Raw genomic sequence first — 5762 nt, 5'->3', positions numbered from 1 at the left:
TTATAAATATAAAGTGAATAATTAGAAATATTGCTTGAGATGTAATAAACTATGTAAAACAATATATTTTTCTTGATGGTGGTTATGAGAGAGATTGCATTAAACATTTATAGTAAAAGGTATTTGTGGACGTATTAATTATCATACCATATTAAGAAATTATGATATCTTTTAGGATAAGATCAATGACTTTTGAAAAATGTATAGATATGTCAACTTGAATTTTGGTAATGACAAGTAAATAATTTTAGGATAAAGTTATCAAATATACATTGTTTGGAGATCGCATATAACTGGGCATTTATAGTAAAAATGTCATTATGAACTTATGAATTGGTATATACCAAATTTTAAAAAAAAATCATAACTTTTAGGATAAGAATAATTATTAGAAAAAACCTACAGATACGTCATCTTGAATTTGGGTGATAAGGCTTAAATAATTTTAGGATAAAGTTTCTAGATGCACATTGTTACAAGATCACATACAAGATTGACAAAAATATGGATTTCAAAAGGATTGTAAAAAGAACTCAATAATATTTCTGAAGGAATACATTCAAGAGATAATGCGTCAATTCATACACTATTTAGCAACACGTCATAAGTGCTAAGTCTAATTCAATTAGAAGTGAAGGAACAATTATCAATAACTATTTCAATTACGATTATTTATATTTACTTGTGCAGCATGTAATAATAGATAAATGTTTTATTGAATGAAGCTTCCATCATCGTGATTGAATTAGGTAGAATATATTTCCTTAAATGATCCTTACCGATAGATTGCATATTTATTATTTTCTCTTCTTTGTCTATGTAACAATTTTAAATTTGGAGTTAAGAATGTTATTATTTAAAATCTTTAAGGTTAAAATCTTCCCAAACATTTATAGTCATTTATTTTTTCACTCTATTAGCTTGACATTAAGAATGATCTCATGTAATTGTGAAACTATATATTTTTATTAATAAATATTAAATATCAAAGACTTAGACTTGGACTAGGACTTGGCGCTTTGGCTTGGATCGGACCTTAAAATAAATATTTTTATAAAGCTTAAATATTTACTCTATAAATAACAATGATTTTGCAGACAAGAATAGTTTTTTTTTATATATATATATATATATATATCTGTAGTTCAATACAAACTGTACAAAATAGGTCAAAAATTAAAGTGACCAAGAGAAAAAATAACACAAGATAGAGATAATGATAGTTTATGTACACTCAATACTAATATTGTGATCATCATTTTTGAGAAATCTTTCCACAATATCTAGGCAAGGTTGCAAAACAGTATTCCTCCATGCTTCGTCAACAACTTCTTTTCTATCTTCATTGAAAACGTCAGTAGCAATAATATGATGCACCGACCACATTTTCTCATTTATTAATCATTGTATCTTGTCAAGTTGATTACAAATTAATATACAAGTATTACGCTTGATACTTGAAATTGAAACTTGAAGAATAATCTTCTTTGGTTCATCATCTCCGTCTATATTTGTTTTTTCTTCCCTTAAATATTTGGTCATTTCAGGGACACCAATGGACCGTAGGATTCCTTTCGTGTAATCTGCATCTGGAATGAAAATTTGCCACACCTCATCTACCACCCCTGCATGCAACATAAATTTAAAAATAGTTTTATTTATGTGTACATATATTTGAAAACCAAAAGTATTATAAAGAAAACTATACAAGAAAAGGTTTAGTTAGAGTCATTTTTATATTTTGATTCGTATATAAAATAACTACAAAACCTACCAGCATTGACCATTTCATCAACCCTTGTGTCAACTCTATGGTTCAAGACTGATTGTTCTACATCAACCCAAATAAAGCAACTTTTATACTTATGTTTGAAAATGAATGCAGGATCTTCCACAAGTTTTTCAATATACGAATTTGACCCTCCAACAATAATTGGAACAAATTGAGTCTTCAAAATAAATTCTATGTAGACAGTGGACTTCAGACAGAAATCTTTGGCCGTTTAGTTGGAATCCGGTTCAATTTCACCTAAACAATTGTGAAACAAAATAATTGTCAATTAATATTCACATTAAAATAAAGGAATCACAAAAAAAAATGTCTTTTTTCAAATATGTATACCTAGCAAGTAGTGTCGTACACCTTGTTTGTCAGCATGTATGATCTTGTTGGTCACGATTTCAAGTCCTTTATACACTTGCATTATGTCCGAGTTGATTATTTCTCTTCAAAAATGGAGGGCAAGGTCAATAGAGAGACGAGATTTTCCCGTTCCGGTTGCTCCCATTATTAACACCACTTTCTTCTCGTTGAACTTGTTGTTAATGTGGATGAAAGTATTCATTTTAGCTATACATAAAATAAAATTATAATAATAATTAGTTTAAAATAGTAAGTAATCTCATCAAAAACACTGCATACACTCATACATTAAAAAATCTTATAAATATAAAGTTAATAAATAGAAACCTTGCTTGAGATGTAATAAACTATGTAAAATAATATATTTTTCTTCATGGTGGTTATGAGAGAGATTGAATTGAGCATTTATAATTAAAGGTATTTGTGGACTTATTAATTATCATAGCATATTCAAAAATTCTGATATCTTTTAGGATAAGATCAATGACTTTTGAAAAATGTATAGATATGTCAACTGGAACTTTGCTAATGACAAGTAAATAATTTTAGAATAAAGTTATCAAATGTACATTGTTTGGAGATCGCATATAACTGGGCATTTATAGTAAAAATGTCATTATGAACTTATGAATTGGTTTATACCAAATTTTAAAAAGAAATTAATATCTTTTAGGATAAGAATAATTCTTGAAAAAAACCTACAGATACGTCATCTTGAATTTGGGTGATTAGGCTTAAATAATTTTAGGATGAAGTTTCTAGATGCACATTGTTACGAGATCACATACAAGATTGACGAAAATATGGATTTCAAAAGGATTGTAAAAAGAACTCAAAAATATTTCTAAAGAAATACATTCAAGTGATAATGCGTCAATTGATACACTATTTAAGAACACGTCATAAGTGCTAAGTCTAATTCAATTAGAAGTGAAGGAACAATTATCGATAATTATTTCAAGTACAATTATTTATATTTACTTGTGCAGCATGTAATAATAGATAAATGTTTTATTGAATGAAGGTTCCATCATCGTGATTGAATTAGGTAGAATATATTTCCTTAACTGAACCTTACCGATAGATTGCAAATTTATTATTTTCTCTTCTTTGTCTATGTAACAATTTTAAATTTGGAGTTAAGAATGTTATTCTTTAAAATTCTTTGAGGTTACAATCTTCCCAAACATTTATAGTCATTTATTTTTTCACTCTATTACCTTGATATTAAGAATGATCTCATGTAATTGTGCAAGTACATATTTATATAATTATATATTAAATATCAAAGACTCAGACTAGGACTTGGCGCTTTGGCTTGGATCGGACCTTAAAATAAATATTTTTATAAAGCTTAAATATTTACTCTATAAATAACAATGATTTTACAGACTAGAAAAGTATATATTTCTGTAGTTCGATACAAACTGTACAAACCAGGTTAAAAATTAAAATGACCAAGAGAAAAAATAACACAAGATAGAGATAATGATAGTTTATGTACAGTCAATACTAAAATTTTGATCATCATTTTTGAGAAATCTTTCCACAATATCTAGGCATAGTTGCCAAAACAGTATTCCTCCATGCTTAGTCAACAGCTTCTTCTATATCTTCTTTGAAAACGTAAGTAGCAATAATATGATGCACCGACCACATGTTTTCATTTATTAATCATTGAATCTTGTCAAGTTTGGTTACAAATTAATATACGAGTATTACACTTGATACTTGAATTTGAAGCTTGAAGAATCATCTTCTTTGGTTCATCATCTCCGTCTATATTTTTTTCTTCTCTTAAATATTTGGCCATTTCAGGGACACCAATGGACCGTCGGATTCCTTTGGTGTAATCTGCATCTGGAATGAAAATTTGGCGCACCACATCTACCAGCTCTGCATGCAACATAAATTTAAGAATAGTTTATTTAGGCGAACATATATTTGAAAACCAAAAGTATTATTAAGAAAAACTATATAAGAAAAGTTTTAGTTGGAGTCATTTTTTATATTTTGATTCATATATAAAATAACTACAAAAACTAAGTGCATTGACCATTTCATCAACTCTCGTGTGAACTCTACGGTTCAAGACTAATTGTTTCTAAATTAATCCAAATAAAGGAACTATCATACTTATGGCTGAACAAGAATGTAGGGTCTTCCACAAGTTTTTCAATATACGAATTTGACACTCCAACAATAATTGGAACACATTGAGTCTTCAAAAAAAATTCTATGTAGACAATTGACTTCAGACATAATTCTTCGGCCGTGAAGTTGGAATCTAGATCGATTTCACCTAAAAAATTGTGAAAAAAAATAATTGTCAGTTAATATTCACATTAAAATAAAGGAATCACAAAAAAATGTCGTTTACAAATATGTATATCTAGCAAATAGTGTTGTACACCTTGTTTCTCAGCGTGTGTGATCTGGTTGGTCACGATTTCAAGTCCCTTATACACTTGCATTTTGTCCGAGTTGATTATTTCTCCTTGAAAATAGGTGGCTAGGTCAACAGAGAGACGAGATATTCCCGTTCCTGTTGCTCCCATTATGAACAGCACTTTCTTCTTGTTGAACTTGTTATTGTTGTTGATGAAAGTATTCATTTTAGCTACACATAAAATAAATTATAATAATAATTAATTTAAAATAATAAATAATCTAATTAAAACCACTCATGCATACACTCATATATTAAAAAAATTTATAAATATCAAGTTAATAAGTAGAAACCTTGCTTGAGATGTAATTAAACTATGTAAAATAACTTATTTTTCTTGATGGTGGTTATGAAAGTGATTGCATTGACAATTTATAGTACAATATTTTTGTGGACTTATTAATTATCAGACCATATTCAGAAATACTGATATCTTTTAGGATAAGATCAATGACTTTTGAAAAATGTATAGATATGTCAACTGGAATTTTGGTAATGACAAGTAAATAATTTTAGGATAAAGTTATCAAATGTACATTGTTTGGAGATGGCATATAACTGGGCATTTATAGTAAAAATGTGATTATGAACTAATGAATTGGTATATACCAAAATTTTTTAAAAAAAAAATCATATCTGTTAGGATAAGAATAATTCTTGAAAAAAAAACTACATATATGTTAGCGTGAAATTGGGTGATTAGGCTTAAATAATTTTAGGATGAAGTTTCTAGATGCACATTGTAACGAGATAACATACAAGATTGACGAAAATATGGATTTCTAAAGGATTGTAAAAAGAACTAAATAATATTTCTGAAGGAATACTTCAAGTGATAATGCGTCAATTCATACACTATTTAACAACACGTCATAAGCGCTAAGTCTAATTCAATTAGAAGGGAAGGAACAATTATCGATAACTATTTCAATTACAATTATTTATATTTACTTGTGCAGCATGTAATAATATGATAAATGGTTTTATTGAATGAAGCTTACAGCATCGTGATTGAATTTGGTAGAATATATTTCCTTATAAATGATCTCGATATGATATTGCAAATTTATTATTTTCTTCTTCTAGTCTATGTAACAATTTTAAATTTGGAGTTAAGAATGTTATTCTTTAAAAATTCTTTAAGGTTAGAATCTTCCCAAACATTTATAG

Source organism: Solanum verrucosum, unplaced genomic scaffold, assembly GCF_900185275.1.
Source record: "Solanum verrucosum unplaced genomic scaffold, falcon-dt-bn FXZP01000026.1, whole genome shotgun sequence".
NCBI lineage: Eukaryota > Viridiplantae > Streptophyta > Magnoliopsida > Solanales > Solanaceae > Solanum > Solanum verrucosum.
The sequence above is the reverse complement of the archived record's forward strand: the minus strand, read 5'-3'. Positions refer to the sequence as shown.